The 20,435-nt window shown below is 36.6% G+C and overlaps 1 protein-coding gene and 1 long non-coding RNA gene across 5 annotated transcripts in view; one reads left to right on the plus strand and one right to left on the minus strand.

Moving 5' to 3' along the window:
- Positions 1-20,435, plus strand: part of USP24 (ubiquitin specific peptidase 24) — a 134,430-nt gene that overhangs the window by 3,420 nt on the left and 110,575 nt on the right. The gene's annotated exons all lie outside the window — the stretch shown is intronic.
- On the minus strand, positions 865-13,793 carry LOC135364176 (uncharacterized). Its single transcript, XR_010410933.1, has 3 exons — positions 13,603-13,793; positions 4,515-4,620; positions 865-954 (listed from the first exon to the last, which is right to left on the minus strand). It is a non-coding gene; the product is annotated as an uncharacterized LOC135364176 (long non-coding RNA).

The following is a 20,435-nucleotide window of genomic DNA, read 5'->3' on the forward strand; positions in this document are numbered from 1 at the left end:
ATGTTGAAAAAAGAAAAAAATGACTACATTTTTATTTGTCATTTGGGGACAGCCAGTAAACATTCAGTGCCTTCCATGTCCCCGAGGGGGTGGGAGTAGAGTAGTGAACATGAAGGTTACATTCTAGTGGCTCTCGGTGCAGGCGTCTTCATTTTACAAGCAGTAACTTCCCAAGGTCATGTAGTTAGGTAGGTAAATCAGTTTAGTAATTTGGGCCCATGATGTAATTAGGATTTGGTTTAAAAATTAAAATTTGGAAAATAAAAGCAGTTAACTTCTGGTTCAGAAAAAGCAAGAAGAATGCAGATAAAAAATGCCCAGATATCTAACAGGGGGAAAAAAAAAACCCCAGAACACCCACATATCTAAGAGAACACATAAAACCGCTCAGAAAGCCACCTTTTCAATATCCTCCAATTAAGTGAAGGTATTGCTTTGCACAAGTTATGTTTGGTCGTTACTACTCTTGTTGGATAAATGTAATTCATGGTCTCAGTGTCTGGAAGGCATTTTGAGAAGCTGTCCAGCTTAAACTTTGAATAGCATTACTTCAAAACCTGTCCAAGGCAGATAAGAGTTTGTTCTATTATTTAGGAGAATGAAATCTCACAGCTGCTCTAAATAACTTATCCAGATGTTTAACACCCCACTCAGAATTCTTCACTGTTGGGGCGCCTGGGTGGCTGAGGTCATGATCCCAGGGTCCTGGGATTGACTCCCCATCGGGCTCCCTGCTCAGCGGGAAGCCTGCTTCTCCCTCTCCCACTCCCCCGGCTTGTGTTCCTGCTCTTGCTGTGTCTCTCTCTGTCAAATAAATAAATAAAATCTTAAAAAAAAAAAAAAGAATTATTCACTGTTTTTTACCCTGCTGGCCTCTGCTAAGGGCATGCCTACTGGTTCTGTCCTTCACAGAGCTGGAGAGCTGGGAGAATCCATCTTCTAAGCAGTGTGATCCTGTTCAGGGGATTAGTAGAAATCAGTCAGGTGCAGTTGTGGGCATCTAACACAATTTAACAATTGTGTAATGTAACTTACTCATTATTTTCTTAACTTTTAGAAAATACTGAAATAGATTTTTTTTCAAGGAGATTTCAGTTAACAGCTAGAAATACCTTTCTTAGCTGTCTAGTTCTGTGATAACTAATCTTCCTAGAAGTGACATTTAATACTGTGATCTTACAAATATTGGGAACTCTTGTTTTGTTCCCATTTTAATGTGGACTTTCCTTCTTGAGGTATTTTGTCAGAAGTATTTCCAAGATTTCATTGCTTTTTTGTTTCTTTTTAGAGCCCCAAAGTTGGTCCTGCTCTAATACATCTAAATCACATTAGTTTGTAGTTCTTTAACTTACCTCATTTCTGCCTTTTTCTTTCCTTTGATAGTATGTGGTAATTATAAATGAATTAAAATTTTAATATCCGTACTTACATTAAAGTTTATATTAAAATTCATGTTCTTTTTTCCCTGAAATATAACAATCCTAGTACATTTGAATGTGGGATAAATATCAAATAACTTTTAATTATTAGTGATTTGAATACATGACCTTACAAATCATGGCTTACTATGATTTGATTAAAAAAAAAAAGGAAGAATCCATGTAAAGGTTTTAAAGTAAAAAGTAAAATAATTCCAAAAAATCAGTTGAAAGTGATGAAATAAAAATAGGGAATCTGCAAGGTTAATTAATTAGCATAGCCTAATTTTTACAACAAGAATTTCTTTATAATCTAGTATATGAATCTCCTTTGGGAATTAGGCCTGTGAGTTCATCTAACAGTTGAATTCTTACTTTGTAATTACCTGGCCATATGCTGTTAGAATGAGTGTAATTTGGCACAAAGGAAGTACCTTTTGTATGTTGGTGAGTGTAGTTCTAGTGAAGTCATAGTAGGTAGTGACAGTTTATACACCATAATAATGCTGTTAGCTTAAAACCAGTTGCAATATCAGAAAAGCAAATTTTTTAATGTTTTAACAATTTGAAGAAAGGATTTCAGCTTCAGTACAACTTAAATAGCAGATACCAGTGTACTGCATACTTTTGTACTTACTGGCCAAATATCATGTAACATTGATTTTATTGGAATCCGAGTGTGAAGATGAAAATTTTTCACTTCTAGTAAGAACTGTTGTATTTAGAAAGATTTAGCCAAATAATACTTTTTATATCTGGAGTTCAGTTTTCCAGGAATTTTTTCCCATTTGGAACCCAGAGAGAAATAAGTAAACACATAAATACATAAGATTGAACCATTTCAAAACATCCCCACATATTGAGTGCATTCACTACATGTGTTTCACTTATGTATTGTTTTTTTTTTTGTAGTTCAAATAAATTTTAATATTAGGTTTCCTATCAAATTAGAAGTGGCAGAGTAGAAGGGTTTGTAGCAGTCCCAACACGAGGTGATGAGCATTTAGAAAGCACTTTTGACAGTAGTGAGAAGTGACAAGCAGCAGCTCTGTGGTAAAGGAGGGGACAGGAAAACTTTCAGAGAGGACTCAAGCAAAGCAGGCCAGCTAGTGTGTATGGGGCCGTATGAAACAGCTTTGTGTGCTTCACGACCCCAGAGGATAGCTGATTTTAGTGATGTTCCAGTACGCTCTGTTTAAGAAGGGTCAGGAATGTGTGGTACAGTTTAGCAAGGTTTTAGTTTTTCAACAAGAGAATGAAAGGAGGAGGTTGGGTGCATAAAGAGGTAAGTTTCAGGTACCTGGGAATTTCAGACACGTAGGGCATTGCAGTCTAAGGATTCTGGATTGCTCAGGCACTGCTAAGAAAGTTGTGCTTCGTTTTCAAAAGAGTAAATGTTTTATCTCACCTTCCTGCTGGGGAGTTTTAGTTTCTTTTTTAGGTTTGTAATTCTCATTCTCATTATTATCATGGGAATTTTTATTGCTTAGTATTGGAACTTTTTTTAATCACAGTTGATTTATGAACATTATTTGTTAATTAGCATATTAGCAGTTAGAGTTATCATTTATTGTTTATTGTTGATAATCTCTATGGTGAGTTTTTGGCGATGTATTTTGTACCCTTTTTGTTTTTATGATAGGTTTATGAGTTCACTTCTCTATCCAGGAGTGGGAAACCTAGCTTCCATTATTGGTGGCTTATATTTTTTATTCATGTGTTTGTGTGTGTGTGTGTGTGTGTGTGTGTGTGTGTGTGTGTAAGGGAAGTGGAATGTACTTGTTTTACCAGTTAACTTTAAGCTGGTTAATGGAACATAGAATTGTAGATTTGGTTTATTTTTGTTTGTTCTGAAGAGAAGAGCTAAACACAATTAAGTCCAAATTTTACCCTGATAACCTTTCCAGAAATTGAAATGCTTCAGCCACAAAGCAGAGGTCTGTGGAATCTTTTCCCAGGACTGAGTTGAAGATTTGATTTTCCTCTTACAGATAAATAGGTGCCCCCCAAAGTCTTCTCACTTCGGAAGATGAGCTTCCTTGTTCCAGCCCCCAGTTTGCTTTCGTGTGGTATCTCAGCCAGTTATTTGTGTTACAGAATTCAATTGACACTATTTAAGATGCTTTCACTTAAGTTTAAGGTGTTTATGTTAGGAATATTTTATAAAAAAAAAAAAAAAAACTTAGTAAACAACATGGTACATTCTTTATCAGTAGGTTTCCAAAATGATTTCTGAAATTAAAATCTTTTTCAGAAAGACTTATTGGTCAGACATTCTGTTGCCAAGACTTTTCAGTTTCTGCTTTGTGTGCTTTTAGAATATAGCTTTTTCTAAACAGGTCAGCATTTTTTTTTTTTAATTTTTTGCTTCCCCCCCCTTTTCATTTCTCACCCCTGTATTGTCAATTTTGGTGGAAAATTGAATTGCTTTCTGAAACCTGTAGTTGGAAATCTACAGTGAAGCATTTTGGTAACTATTTAAAATATACTTTAGATCTTAGAAAATATGAAGGTATTCTACACTGCAAATGGCAATGTCATCTTGCAGTTGTTTAATTTATTCTGGGTTCTTTATTTTCTTTTCTTATCCAATAGCCTGTTAATTGTTTAATTTATTCTGGATTCTTTATTTTCTCTTCTTATTGAATAGCCTCTTAATTCTGACCTAAGTATCTCTCCTGCCCCTTCTGTCTGTCCCCACTGTTACTGCTCTGGCTTTGTTCATGTTCCTTTCTTACCTTTTCTCTGTGCCATTCACTGGCGCCAGAATGATCTCTCTACAATGCAGATTCTAGTCACAGGATAACCTTGCTCAAAAATGTTTGGTGCTTCCTCATTTTCTATAGGTAAAACCAAACTTCTTTTCTTTCAAGGTCTCCATACTTATCCATCTGGTCGTACCTCCTGACTTCCAGTTCCATGCTCTGCTTTGCAGTTCAGGGGCCATCTCTTGGCCCACTCTCACCCCCAAACCCCAGTTTCCATCTGCCTGGCTAACACCAATTCATTCTTAAAGGTGAGCTCCAATGCTGTATCTCCTTAAGGTGAAAGTAAAGCATTGATCGTATTTTAGTTAAAAAAAAAAGATGTGTTTACCTTATATGTATCTGTCTTTCCGTTAGGCTTGAGGAACAGTCGGACTCTCTTTATCTCTGTGACTCTGGCACCCCGGCTCACAATATCTGATTGGATAGAGAGACAACTGAAGGAATGGGTGGGAAGAAAATTTTAGATGAAATAAATAGTCAAATGACATTTGAAAGAGTATTGCACCAGTGGTTTGGGAGGTGGTACATTTTGTTCAGGGTTCAGTTGCCTGATAACTTTTTTTTTTTTTTTAAAGATTTTATTTATTTATTTGACAGAGAGACACAGCGAGAGAGGGAACACAAGCAGGGGGAGTGGGAGAGGGAGAAGCAGGCTCCCCGCAGAGCAGGGAGTCCGATGCGGGACTCCATCCCAGGACCCCGAGATCATGACCCGAGCCGAAGGCAGTCGCTTAACCAACTGAGCCACCCAGGCACCCGCCTGCTAACTTTATCACTGGGCAAGTCAGTTTGCCTCCCTGAGCCTCAGTTTTCCCATCTATAAAACTGAGGTCTTTGACTATATCTGTGGTTATTTTTTTTTCGTTCATTCATTGACTTCTTTGAGAAATTAAAAGCCAAGAGGTCTCTCAGAAAATATACACACTTAATTTTTAAAGTAAGCTGGCGCTGAAGTATTAATACTATTATTTTTGGGTGATGGGACCACAGGTGATTCCGTTTCTATTTTTTCATTTTTAATGAACCTCTAAAAAGTATATAAACTTTATTTTAAAAGACCAACAAAACTGTGGTGTTCATTAAAATGAAAGTAGCTTTTTTTTTTTTAAAGATTTTATTTATTTATTTGAGACAGAGAGAATGAGAGACAGAGAGCATGAGAGGGAGGAGGGTCAGAGGGAGAAGCAGACTCCCTGCCGAGCAGGGAGCCCAATGTGGGACTCGATCCAGGGACTCCAGGATCATGACCTGAGCCGAAGGCAGTCGCTTAACCAACTGAGCCACCCAGGCGCCCAAAATGAAAGTAGCTTTAAAAAAAAAGACTAAAGTATTTCACAAGTCTTAGGAAAATTTTGCCTAGACTCCAAAATGATTTTAAAATTTTGCTATTGAGGAAAATTAAATATTAAAATGGTTTAATTTGTGTTTTATCTAGCCGAAATATAGAAAAAAGGATATTACTTCCTAGCATATCACTGGGAACAATTTTCTTTTAATCTAGAATTCATATTGATTATCTCCTTACTAGTTTCCATTTATTTCTAGTTATAAGAAAACTGTGGCCTGGAAGATGTGATTCAGTAGGACTTCCCAAATTTGAGTCTGAGGTTAAACTTTATTTATTTATTTATTTATTTATTTTAAATTTTATTTTATTTTGTTATGTTAGTCACCATACAGTACATTATTAGTTTTTGATGTAGTGTTCCATGATTCATTGTTTTCGTATAACACCCAGTGCTCCATGCAGTACGTGCCCTCCTTTAGCTTTAATGGAGTTTCTATTTAGTTGCTTTTCCTGTGCTGCTTTTCTGCATGCTCTCCCCTGCCCTCGATTATCTCAGAGCATTTTGCCTTGTTAATTGGTTTTAGCATATTCTTTTGGACGACTCCAGTGTGTTTTAATTGGCCTTTGGATTGCTTGCCAGCTTTTAAAGACCCTCAAATGTTTCTGACTGTATTTTGAAAACAACCGTGTTTAGAGCAGAGGGGTTTTTGTTTGTTTTGCTTTGCCAAAGGTATGGAATAGAGGTGCACATCTGGCCAGCACAGCCTTCCCTTGTCACCTCTGTGTCCTGTGACCTAAGCAGTGTTACTCAGGATTGCTGGGCTCTTGGTAGGCTCCAGACCCAATCTCATCCATTGTTTCCAAGAAGCATTCCACTCACTTGACTTTTTCTGTCATTTATGTATACTTTAATGTACAGTGCTCTCTCGTGTCTTTTTGCAATTTTTAAAAGGGTGAGATGGCTATTTCTGGTATTCTTATTAAATGGAGAATTGTTAAGAAGTTCTCAGGATAAAAACTCTAGATTTATATGAAATAGTGATACATTCAAATTCCAATGGTAAAAACAGATATTAAACTAAAAATGTTAGAGCAACAGAACAGTTATTAGCCCATATAATAAAATAGCCATTCTTTCAGTAGGTTTTTATTGAGCACTGATTGTGGAATGTAAGTATTGGGAATGTAATGGTGAACCAATCACACATAGTCCCCTCTCTATTATAGTTTCAAGGCCAGTAGATTTCTTGTGCTCTAAGTGTAATAAATTGTGATGTTCTAATTCAGAAACTAGAGGCCTTGAAGAATTGTGGGTTAAATATGAAAGAGCTGACATCTATCAAAAGCATTTGAATAGTGCCTCAAGAATTTTTTGTGATGTAATTTGATTTATAGTGGTATCCATTGCCAGGAAACCAAGTGGTATTTTTCTCAAGTGATACTTCTTTAGCACCATGGAATGTACCGAATTTGTATTTATTTACTTGTTGGATTTTTAATATTAGTAGTTGATGTTTCTCTCAACTAGTATTTCTTCTGAGAATGGCGTTAATTATTTCAGTCAAATGCTGTTACTTTCTGTCCAGAAATCATGAATGTATATGTTTTTCCCAGAAACGAGAAGTTAGGAACTGGTCTGATTTCAGGCTAAACATCCCTTGTGATGGTCAGTAATACAAAAGAAGCTGTTTTAAGGCTAGAGCAATGTGGTTGGTTTTAGAAAGATTTATGATGGTAGAAATAGCAGTAACTCTGTAATGAAAACTTGTCTGAGATTAGTAACATAAGAAATCCTTAATTTATTATTAGTATTTTGGGGTTTGTGGTCAGTTTTATGCTGGAGTGGACTGTCTTTGCTAAAATAATACTTAAAAAATATTAGTAATTCTCATTTTGTAAGATTTACTCTTCATGGTATTTCCTTCATTTGAAATGTTTTGTTGAATTATAGTAGCACAGATCATCCTATATTTCATTAGTTTGTACATCCTGTTTGTTTTTGAGAAAATGGCAATTATCTATTGAGCAGTTGGTACTATCAGTATTGAAATTATGCTCCTCAAAATATATACATACATATATATACACACACACATAAAATATATAAAATTTGTGTCATAAAAACGATTGGTTCATGTTACATGTGTTCTCTGACATCTGTAGAGAACAACAAGCGGGTCTTGTTTGCTATTCATTACTTTGACGTTTTTATGGTGAGAATATAAAACATACCTGTGGTAGAGAAATTCCAAACATTTGTTAAGGGGGGATCAAAGATGAGGATCAATGCAGAATTACCAGGGATTCACCCAGTTCATATTATTATATGGGAGACTAGTATCAAGAATACGTAGCAAGATACACTTTATAAAACAAAAATTATCTGTAGAACTATTTCCTGCCTTCCCCTCTCCCTATTCCAAGCAACAGAATTGAAAGTTGTAAATTTAAGGATTAAAATGGAAGATTTGCTCAGAGCTGGAAGGGACCATAGGGATCTTGTGGTGTTAAAAATCTTGTCAATTTAGGGATGAGGACCTTGACCCTGTATCATGAGCAAAGTCCGGAAGGGAGCGTAGCCTTCTGCCTCTTGATGTGTGTTTTGTGTTCTTTACCACACTTTGTGGCATGAGGAAGTCTGACTGCAGGTCATCTTTAATATATCCTTCCTCATAAACTCACTGTATTTGAATCACTGCTGTTTCCTCTGTTAGATATTAGTTTGGGTTAAGTGGGCAGACTTGACATTTGATCCATTTTTCCCCCTTAAACTTTTTATCTTGCTTTCTCATTTAGCATTTTTTAATGTCCATGGGTACTGATGTTTATAGAAGGTGGTAAGGGTTGAGGAAGGGAAGGCTGAGCAATGCTGTCACTTGTGAAGGTGTGTGTATCTGTCTACTTAGCATCCTTGTACAGCTGACAAAGATTAGTGAATTCCTGAGTCTATCCACAGTTGCACCCATGCATTGGGTACTTAAAAATAAGCCTAATAGTCAATATGCAAATCTCTTGAAATAGTATGCCGCCTAATTTTTTTTAAGTGTGTATCTTTTACTTCCTTAAAATTTTTTTTCTCGGGGCGCCTGGTGGCTCAGTCCGTTAAGCGTCTGCCTTCAGCTCGGGTCATGGTCCCAGGGTCCTGGGATCGAGCCCCGCATCAGGCTCCCCGCTCAGCGGGAAGCCTGCTTCTCTCTCTCCCTCTCCCACTCCCCTTGCTTGTGTTCCTACTCTCGCTGTCTCTCTGTCAAATAAATAAATAAAATCTTTAAAAAAAAAATTTTTTTTTTCTCTGTGTATCAAATGCAGTGTTTATTATAAATATCAACTGGTATGTATTATACACTTGTAGGTTTGAAATTAAACATTTTGAATGATAACTTGGAAAGGTATTAATATGCTAAAAACGTAACAGTTGCCTCAGATGATTTATTTTAATGAACACAGAAATAAAAGTGTATATTGATTAACTCTTAGAGAATAACTTCAAAAAATCAGCCTTAAAATATGCCAGGGTGTTTTTGTTTTTTAATGACTCCTTGCCTGTGCACATGCCTTTTCTCCTACCCAGCATGTCCTTCTTGTCCCTCTTTCCCCTTCTTTTGCCATATTGGACTATGGGAGTTAGTCCACAGTGCTGCCTGTGTGTCATCCACGTGATCCCTGCACTTGATCCTTCCTCTACAAAGTAGATTTCATACAGGCGCGCAGTTGACGGAGATAGGTAATGAACACTATCCTTATTTCGGTCCAGCCAGTCCTGGGGCACTCCAAATGCTAACCTATGGCATGCACTGTCAATCAGATTTGCTAACGGTTTGCTAGTAGGGCTTGATACCTTCCACTGTTTTACCTCCATTTATTCCTCTGTTCTTCTGAGTTAAAAGTTCCTCCTTGATTTTGAATAGAGACTTATGTTCCTCTGCCACAGCATTTATCTGTCACATTGGAATTACTCATCTACTCGTCACCCAGACTGAACTGTGGGTCTTTTGAGGACAGGGTCTGATCTTCTGCATTTCCCATGAAGTTCAGGGTAACACTCGACATAGGAGATACTAAATTAAATGAAAGAATCTGATCTGGAAAATACAGAGTTTGCATCACCATTCTGGAACACATTTTCCTTCATTGAATTGTATCACGTCGCCTCTGAAAGCTAATCTTGCCTCAAATAACCTCCATAGCTTGAAGGCAATACCAGCAGTTTGGTCGTCCTAGAGCAGATTTCTGTTGTGGTATTTACCTTGTTTTACAGTTTGTGGAAAGGAACTTTTTTTGAACTATTGCCAGTCATTGAAACGGGCATGTTGGACATAACACATGAAATTTGAACTTTGGTATTCAGTACCACTCCCTGTGCTTTATAAATTGTCCTATAGCTCACATAGAAAAATATTGCACTCAGGAAAAAACATGATGGCTGCTAAAAGAAACAAACCTTTTTTTAGCCTTAGGTAGGACTGATCGCCAGTCTGTTTTTAGTTTTGTTACATGGCTTTGTTGCGCTCTACTTCAGTAAGGAGAAGATTATTGCAGAGATTGTCATTTTTGGAGAAGAAAGGGAAAACATGCTATCAGTGGAATTAAAACAGGAAACTGATTTTTATTGTTAGTTTTTGTTTCAGCTTGTCCTATTTATTTGTTTCATTTATCACAAATAATAATAATGATGTTACTATTAATCTAAGCAAGTTTATTTTGAAAGAAAGCTATTAAGATGTTGTTCATTTTTTACCCCTCTTTTCTCATCCCAATACCGGGGTGGGGAGGGGGGAGATGTGTAGAGGGGAAGTAGGAGGAGGAAAGAAACAGTAGTATGGGAACCATTTGTTTAACACTGAACAAATATTTATTGAATGCCTTTGGCTCTAGCCTGGCCTCTGATTGCTAAAACACAGTTCCTGCTTTTAAGGAGCTTAGAGCCATTGCAGTGGTTTTGAATGGTGGGTAAGGATGGCCAGCACCAGATTGGAATCAGTTGGGCTGCTTTTTCAGAATAGCTTATCCCCAGCAGAGCCTCCAGCCATCCTAGGAGGTTCTGCCGGAGTGGGGAGGATTAGGTAAGAGTACTTAATAAAGTGTTAGAAAAGGTACATGTTCTGAGGTCAACTACAAATCCAATGTGGATGTAATTTGATTTGTATATTAGCTGTATTTTCCCAAGTTTTCATCTTGAACAATTTCCAACCTACAGAAACAGCGGTACGATGAACACTTGTGTACCCTTCACTTTGATTCAACATTTGCAAACATTTTGTCACATTTGCTTTAGCTCTCCTCTCTCTCAAGGCACACACACACATACAACTGCACACACGTGTGCACACATACACACATACATTTTTTTTTCCCTGAACCTCTTGACAATAAGTTATAAACACCATGACACTTGACTCCTAAATACTTCAGTATGGATCCCCTATGGGCAAAGACATTCTCCTACAGAACCACAATACCATTATCTCAGCAAGGGAATTTAACAATGATATATTAATATTCTCCATTATTTAGTTCATATTTAGATTTCCCCACTTGTACCAAAAATATCCTTTGTAGACATTTTAAAATATAACCCAGGATTGAATCAAAGATAATGCATTGCATTTAGTGATTATGTCCCTTTAATGTCGATTCTAGAATAGTCTTTATATCTTTTTAGTCTTTTGAGACTGACATTTTTAGAAACAGCCCAATTCTCTTACTGTATTTTTTAAAGATTTTATAATTGAAAAATACACAAGGAAGTTTTATCATTATCTATTAAGGTAATAAGGAAAACTGAACAAAAGTATTAACTTCTTCCATGACATAATTTGTTCCCCTTCAGTATGACTGTACTTTCAGTCATCTTTATTCTTTTATAGAATTTTAGCATTTTTAGAGCCAGAAGGGATCTTGGATCTATAGGTAAGCATTTTCATTTTATAAATGAAACTGAAGTATGGAGATACCAAGTCTCGCCTAAGAATGTAGTCTCAAAATGTTATAAGCTCCTGGTCACTTGGACATACTTAGTCAGAGGCTCTGGGATTTTCTGGGGCTGTCGAGGAGAATTAGGTATCAGATAAACGTTTAGACATTGGAAGTAGGATGGAGACAGGATGTAGCTCCTGTCATTGAGTAACATGATCTAACTGGGACGCCAAACCTGTAAGTAGATAAAGTTTAACACACCTCAGTGTCTGATGTTTGGAAATAGAGAAAGGCACTTTAGTTGTGCTACACTCTCTCTTTGGTGGCAGACCCTCACCCACACAGTTCTCTGTGCCTAGAGTCCCTTCCCTTCTTTTACTTCATAAGGATTTATTAGGTGCTTAACATCCATCCATTCACCAAAATTTATGGAGCACCTACTCTATATCAGGGACTGTTGGAGATAATGCAACAAACAAAACAAAAATTCTGCCCTGGTGAAGCTTATATTCTAGGTTTGCGGAGGCAGGTAACAAACAGGATAACTAAGTAAAGCATGGAATGTCAGATGAAAAGTGCTCTAAAGAGGAAATCTATCACTAGGTCAGTTTCTCTAGGAATCTTTTATGTGATTTTTATTTAAATGTGCGGGGTTTTCAGTGACCTACCAAATGGAGGAAAGTCATCTTGATCGTGGCTGTAACACAGGGTACTTACTTGTCTGCCCAATCTGGGTTGCAGTGGGTGTGAAATAAAGGTGTGTTGAGTTTTGTAAAAAAAAGAAAAGAAAAGTGCTCTAGAGAAAAACAGAGCAGGGAGGGGCAGGGCGAGCATGCTGGACTGGGGCTGGGTATGGCAGGACTGCTCTTAAAAATCGGTTATTCAGGGAAGGCTTCACTGAGAAGGCCATACTTGAGCAAAGACCTGAAGGGGGTGAGGGAGCAAGCTGCATGGTTGTCTGAGGGGTCAGCACTCCCAAGCCAGAGTTCAGTAAACTTGTTCTATAAAGGGCCAGAGAGTAAATATTTTAGGCTCTGCAGGTCATACAGTCTCTGTTGCAGCTGCTCAGCTCTGCCTTGTAGTGCGAAAGCAGCCATGGATGACATCCACCAGTAGAAGGGTCTGTGTTCTGATACAACTTGATTTACAGAATGAGAGAGTGGACAGTACTTTGCCAACTCCTGCTAAGCACAAGGAAGGCAGGCCAATATAGCTGGAACTTAGGAAGGAGGGGAAGAGCAGGAGATGAAGTCAGAGCTGAAAGAGAGGGCAGATCCTCACGAGGGCCTCAGAGGCAACTGTGATGATGCCTTTTTGTCAGAATGAGGAAGGCAAGCCTTGAGGGTTCTGAATAGAAGATGACATGATCTTGTAGGAAAGATCCAGAGTTTGTAATTGGACATATTAATTTAAGATGCTTATTAAATATCCTAGTGGAGGTATCAAAGAGGGAGTTGGATGGTTGCCTGGAGTCAAAGGAAGATGTCTGTACTGGAGCTAAACTGTGAGAGCCTTCAGCTTAGAGATGGTATTTAAATCATTAGACTAGGGCGCCTGGGTGGCTCAGTCAGTTAAGCGTCCGACCCTTGGTTTTTGCTCAGGTCATGATCTCAGCGTGGTGAGATTAAGCCCCGCATCGGGCTCCATGTTCAACGGGGAGTCTGCTTGAGATTATTTTCCTCTCCCCCTCCTCCCACCTGCACACACATTCTCTCTCTCTCTCTCTCAAATAAATAAATCTTAAAAAAATAAAAATTAAAAATTAAACCATTAGACTATGCGTTCTCAAAAGGGCTAGTAGCACTCCAAAGGAGACAGAAATTAGCTCTTGAGGGGTAAAAAAAAAATCTTAGCTATTACAGTGGTTTGCTCCAAATCCCAACCCTATCCAACACAATTTTATTCTTCAGTATTTAATTAACAGAGATGGGATGATTGGGGGGAAAGTGTTGAAAAAAACTCCTTGAAGGAGTGATAATGAAAACAAGGTTGAGAAACACCACCTGCACAGTTGAAAATCCACGTGTAACTTTTGACTCCCCCAAAACTTCCTCCTAATAGCCTGTTGACCTTAACTAATAACTTAAACAGTTAATTAACACCTATTTTGCATGTCTTATGTGTCATATACTATATTTTTACAATTAAATAAGCTAGGAAGGAGATGTTATTTCAAATCATAAGGAAGAGAAAACACATTGACAGTACTTACTGTATTTATCAAAGTGGACCCATGCAGTTCAAACCTGTGTTGTTCAGGGTTCAACTATATAAGATGACAACTTCTCCCGAAAACCTTGTTTCTATATAATCTAAATACATGAATAACCACTAAGAGTTTTGAAAGAAAGGGACCATGAGAAATGTCAGCTTTTGTGGAAAAGTTAGGAAATTCTCTGCTACTTATAACAGAATGAACGTGAATTCCAAGAAAAACAATTTGCGAACAGGCTTGAGACACAATGTATTAGTAAGTTGGGGATTGCCTGCACACTTGTCCATCATCGCTCTTTTTCCAAGAAGCAGTCAGTATTTTAGGAATCATTTTCTCTAGTCTGAAATAACAGAAGGAATGTCAGATCTGCACATTACTGTCTCTGAATTACTTTGAAAAAGACTGACAATCTCAAGATTTAGTGAATGTTATAAATTCATGACTTGGAAGGGCACCTGGAGGGCTCAGTCGGTTAAGCGTCTGCCTTTGGCTCAGGTCATGATCCCAGGGTTCTGGGATGGAGCCCCGTGTCGGCTCTCTGCTCAGCGGGGAGTCTGCTTCCTCCCTCTGCCCCTCTTCTCTCTCTCTCTCTCCCCCCCATAAATAAAATCTTTAAAAAAATAAATTCATGACTTGGAATCAGATCTTCATGTTTTCGTGTTTTTCCTTAAGTGCTTAACATATATGATGCGATTTGTTTATTTCAGATAATCTGATTTTAGAAATCATGGAGATTAGGCATCTTCATTTTTCCGTACATTAATCGGAAATGTAGACACTCTCTTGAGTACATTGTTGGCTAATAAAATAGCTCAGTAATTGAATTTAGTGTTAAAAGAAACTTGATGCAACATTTCCAGCCTCCTCTCCTTTAAGTTGAGTAATTTTCTTTATCTGTATTTGTTGAGTCAGTGGGCAGTTAGGAGGTTATCTCTAAACTAACAGGCCATGCCTACTTGAGTAGGTTTTGCTTCTTTGAACAAAGAAGGCTTAAATTTTAATAATACATTCTTGTTGAGTTCAAGACTTTTTTAAAACTTGAAGGTAGTTTTCTAAAATAAATATTAAACTCTTAATAACTTAAAAGTTTGTGCAATGCTATTTTAAAGCTCATTTGGAAGGGTTAAGTAAATTATATTGTTTTGTGTACTCAGCCACCAATTAAGGTAGTGCCTATATTTACATTGGTTTATCTGCACTTTTCAAACCAGCAAGTTTCTGGATATGGGTAGTGACATATATGAACATACCTAATTGTAAATATAAAAGGAAAAATATTTTTGTCAAAATAACCTACTTGTTCAATCTAAAGATCCTCGCTAAACTGTGGAGGTAGATTTACACTATATAGTGACAGCATTTGCCCATTCCATGAAAAACTTTATGACTTTACTTCCAACTTTCTAAGTTGGAAATACGTAGTACTGAGTATTAAGTTGCTCTTTTAAGTAAGTAAATAGTAAATAGTACGCCTTATTCTGAACAGTTTGCCAATAGATGAAATTGTAATCACAGCTATTTGAATTTCTAGCAGGTTTATAGCACTATGAAGTATTATGGGAGTTACAGAAGCTTTGTTTATATTTTCATTTGTATTTTTGGGCATAAGTGAGATTATTTAGGAAATAGCCTAAATTATATGTCCAACAATGTTAATTGTTTTGATTTTAGTCCTAAACTGGCCTATTCAGAAACCATAATTTAACAACATTAACTCATCTATTATTTTTCTTAGGTGACGAAATAAATACACAAGATTCAGTGTTGTTAGAAAATTTTCAGGTTAAAAGTGACATTCAGGAATTGTTTGCAAGCTCATTTCTCTATTTATTGCCTTAGTGACAGAATTGTGCATCTCTTAACAAATGCTGAATTTACGTAAATGTTGTAAAATACCTTTTAAAAGTATGTTAAAATGTTAAATGAAATTGATGGAATATCATAATAAAGACATTGCTTCAAGTGGTCAAAAGGCTGAATACTGAGGTTTTATTAATATGCTTGAAAACTAATACTGGTTTTGAACTAATACTCTCCATAAGCCTCTGTCTGGAATACCGTTTTCCCTTAAACTTCTTCAGCTGTGTACACACCCCTTCCCACTGCAGATGCATGCACAACATCCACAGGCTAGCTTGGATGCCCCCCTCCCTGCTCTGCTTTCACATGTCCTGATCTTTAAAGACAAGAATTGTGTCTTTACCTGTGTGTCCGATGCTGAGCACCTTGGCTGGAACCTGGCAAATTTTTGATAAATGTATTTCTAATCAATTTAGAACCAGTAATCATTAATGGTTACTTGAGTATCATTTGGATTTGGCATTTTATGAGAAATTAGTATATTACATTCCTTAGTTCTTATTAAAAGCCCAATACCATATTTCCGTTGGGAGCTGTTTTGCAATAGGACAATTCTGAGCTGCTTTGCGTGTGTTCTCTTGCTCAATAGGTAATTTTTGCCAAGAACAGGCTCTACTCAAAGTGATGACTCAAAATATTAAACCAACCTGAAAATGGATTCATGTCACTATTGCCTCCTCTCTTGCGGTACCCTATCTCTTTGTGTTGGCAGCAGCCTCCTCAAAATGTAAAGCTGCTCTGTATCATTCGTTAAACCTACTGTACACCATGTCTGTTCTCTTTCTTTTCAAGACCAAGAATGTTAACTGCTTAGGAGGCAACATGAGATTTTTTGCCTCTTAGATCTCAAATATATTATTTTTTAAATTGTTGTTTTAAAACTGTCAAATGGGCATATGTATCATTTTTATTATAGATCATTAGGTACAACTCTGTGTTGTGAAAATCTTAGATATATTTATATACTTATTCATGTTTAGTGACTATAATCATTGAATTCCTTAATCAACTTTTTAAAATAACAGCCTTATTGAGATACAATTCATGTACCATAAAGTTCAGCCTTTTAAAGTATGCATTCACAGATTTGTGCAACCATCACTACTCTTTTAGAATATTTTAATTGCCCCCTTTATGTCCAATAACAGCCTCTCCTTTTCTCCCTCCTCCCATCCTCTGGCAACTACTAATCTACTTTCTATGTCTGTGGATTTGCCTATTCTAGACATTTATATAAACAGAATCATAGAGTATGTGGCCTTTTGGTCTGGCTTTTATTTATCATAGTGTTTTTTAATGTCATTCATTTTGTAGTATCAGTATTTCGTCTATTTTTAGGGCTAAAACTATTCCATTGTATGGATATACCACATTTATTCATTCATTAGTTTTGATGACATTGGGTTTTTACCACTTTTTGACTTACTATCACCAGTGCTGTGCACATTCATATACAAGTTTTTGTGTGGACATATGTATGTTTCATCTCTCTAGGGTATGTCTGGTAAATATATCAGTGAGTACAGTTGCTGTGTCCTGTGGTAACTATGATTAACTTTTGAGGAATTGACAGTCTTGCAAAGTGGCTGCACCATTTTATATTACGACCAGCAGTGTATGAGCGTTCCAATTTCTCCACATCCTCACCAATACTTACTTATCTTTTTTTTTTTTAAAGATTTTATTTATTTGAGAGAGAGAGAATGAGAGACAGAGAACATGAGAGAGAGGAGGGTCAGAGGGAGAAGCAGACTCCCTGCTGAGCAGGGAGCCCGATGTGGGACTCGATCCCGGGACTCCGGGATCATGACCTGAGCCGAAGGCAGTCACTTAACCAACTGAGCCACCCAGGCGCCCAATACTTACTTATCTTTTTAATTTTAGTCATTCTAACTAATGTATGTGAAGGTGGCATCTTTAGGGTTTGATTTGCATATCCCTGAGGACCAGTAACTGAGCATCTTTTCATGTGCTAATTATTGGCCATTTATATCTTCTGTCTTCTTTGGAGAAATGTCCATTCAGATCATTTTTTGGATTTTTTTTTTTTGGTAAGCTACATGCCCAATGTGGAGCCCATCGTGGGGCTCAAACTCACCACCCTGAGATCGAGACCTTAGCTGAGATCAAGAGTCGGATGATTAACCGACTGAGCCACACAGCGCCCCCATTTACCCATTTTTTATTGAGGTATTTGCTTTTTATTGTTGAGTTGTAAGAGCTCTTATTTATTTGTTTGTTTATTTAAAGATTTTATTTAATAAGAGCTCTTTTTTAGATAAAAGTCTTATCAGATATGAAATTTGCAAACATTTTTTTTTGCAAACATTTTCTAACAATTCTATGATTGTCTTTTCACTTTTTTTTTTTTTTTAAGATTTTATTTATTTGAGAGCGAGAATGAGAGACAGCATGAGAGGGAGGAGGGTCAGAGGGAGAAGCAGACTCCCTGCCGAGCAGGGAGCCCGATGCGGGACTCGATCCCGGGACTCCAGGATCATGACCTGAGCCGAAGGCAGTCGCTTAACCAACTGAGCCACCCAGGCGCCCTGTCTTTTCACTTTTCTAATGATGTCCTTTGATACATAAAAAGTTTTTAGTTTGATGAAATTCAAAATTCAACATTTATTTTTTTCTTTTGACATTGTGTTTTTGATGTCCTATCTAAGAAATAATTACCGAATCCACGGTCATGTAGATTTATTCCTGTGTTACATTTTGAGTTAATTTGTGTATGAGGTAGGGGTCAAGTTTCATTATTTTGCTTGTGTATATTCAGTTGACTCAGCACCATTTTTACCTTAATTGAATTGCTTTTATGCCTTTGTCAAAGATTAATCAAATTGTATTGTCACTCTTGTTGAAAATCAATTGACCACAAATATAAGGGTTTTGAATTTTTGAAATCTCATCAATTCAATTCCTTGATCTGTATGTTTATCTTTATGCCAGTACCAGATTGTCTCGATTACTATAGCTTTGTAGTACATTTTTTTTTTTTTTTAGATCCTCAAACTTTATTCTTTTTTAAGATTATTTTGGCTGTTCAGGGCTTTTTGCATTTCTGTGTGAGTTTTAGAGTCAGCTTATCAATTTTTGCAAAGAAGCCAGCTGGAATTTTGATGCTCATTGTTTTGAAACTATAGACTAATTTGGGAGTTACTGCCATCTTAACAGTATTAACTTCCAATCCATGAACACAGGATGTCTTTCCATTTATTTAGGTCTTCTTTAATTTCTTTGCCGTAATGTTGTGTTTTCAATGTATGAGTCTTGTACTTCCTAAGTATTTTATTCTTTTTGATATTATTGTAAATGGAATTTTCTTAATTTTATTTTAGGATTGTTCATTATTAGTGTATAGAAATACAGCTGAATTTTACATATTGTTATTGTATTCTGCAACTGCAACCTTGCTGAACTCATTTATTTTAGTAGGGTTGTTTTGTTTTTTGGTGTATTCCTTAGAATTTTCTGTATACAAGATTGTGTCATCAGTGAATGTAAATAGTTTTCTTCTTCCTTTTCAATATGAACGAAGGCCTTTTATTTCTTATTTTGCCTAAGTGCTCTGGCCAGATACTCCAGTACAGTGTTGAATGGAAGCTGTGAGAACAGGCATCCTTCTTTTTCTTGACTTCAGAGGAAAGCATTCAGTCTTTCACAATTAAGTATGATGTTAATTACAGACTTTCTTAGATGCCTTTTATCAGGTTGAGGAAATTCCCTTTTTGTTGCATATATTTTTATCATGAAAAGGTGTTGGATTTTGTGAATATTTTTTCTGGATCTATTGAGATGATCATGTGTTTTTTGTCTTTTATTCTGTTGTGTAGTATATTGATTGATTTTTGTATGCTAAACGAACCTTGCATGCCTGGGATAAATCATATTTGCTCACGTGTATAATCCTTTTTATATACTGCTGGATTTGGTTTGCTAGTTTATTATGAAGGATTTTTGTATCTGTATTCATAGAGATATTGATCTGTCCATAGTTTTTTCTTTTTCTGTGATATCTTTGTCCATTTTTTAAAACTGTGGTAAAATATACCTAACATAAATTTACCATTTTAACCATTTTCAAGTATAGTTCTGTGGCAGTAAGTACATTCTATTGTTCTACGACCATCACACCATCCATCGCTAGAATTTTTTCGTCTTCCCAAACTGAAACTATATACTCAGTATAACAGTAACTTCATATTCTCCCTTGCCTCCAGCCCTTGGCAACCACCATTCTATTTTCTGTCTCTATGAATATGACTGCTCTAGTTACCTCATATCCATGGAAACATACAGTATTTGTCCTTTTGTGACTGGCTTATTTCACTTAGCACTAATGTCTTCAGGGTTCATGCATGTTGTAGCATGTATGAGAATTTCCTTCTTTTTAAAGACTGAATATACTATTGCATATATGTACACATTTGGTTTATCCATTCATTCATCAAGCATCCATCAATGTGAAGTATCTGTCTGGTTTTAATATCAGAGTAATACTGACCTCCTAAAATAAATTGGTAAGTGTTCCCTCCTTTTCTTTCTTTTTTTGGGGGGTGGGGGAAGAGTGTGAGGGATTGATGTTAATTCTTCTTTAAGAGTTTGGGACAATTGATTGGTAATGGCATCTAGCCCTGGGCTTTTCTTTGTGGGAAGCTTTTGATTACAAAGCACTCCATTTACTTGGTATAGGTCTATTCAGATTTTGTTTCTTCTTGAGTCAGTTTTGGTGGTTTATGTCCTTCTAGGAATATATCCGTTTCATCTAGATTATCTAATTTGTTGATATATAATCATCAATAGTATTCCTTATAGTCGTTTTTATCTCTGTAAAGTCAGTGTTGATAGCCCCTCTTTTGTTCCTGATTTTAGTAATTTGAGTCTTCTCTCATTCTTTCTTGGTCAGTCTGGCTAAAAATTTCTCCTTTTTGTTGATCTTTTCAAAGAACCAACTTTTGGTTTTATTG

Source organism: Mirounga angustirostris, unplaced genomic scaffold (genome assembly GCF_029215605.1).
Source record: "Mirounga angustirostris isolate CCGP_5_RB_7025 unplaced genomic scaffold, mMirAng1.0.hap1 SCAF_4, whole genome shotgun sequence".
NCBI lineage: Eukaryota > Metazoa > Chordata > Mammalia > Carnivora > Phocidae > Mirounga > Mirounga angustirostris.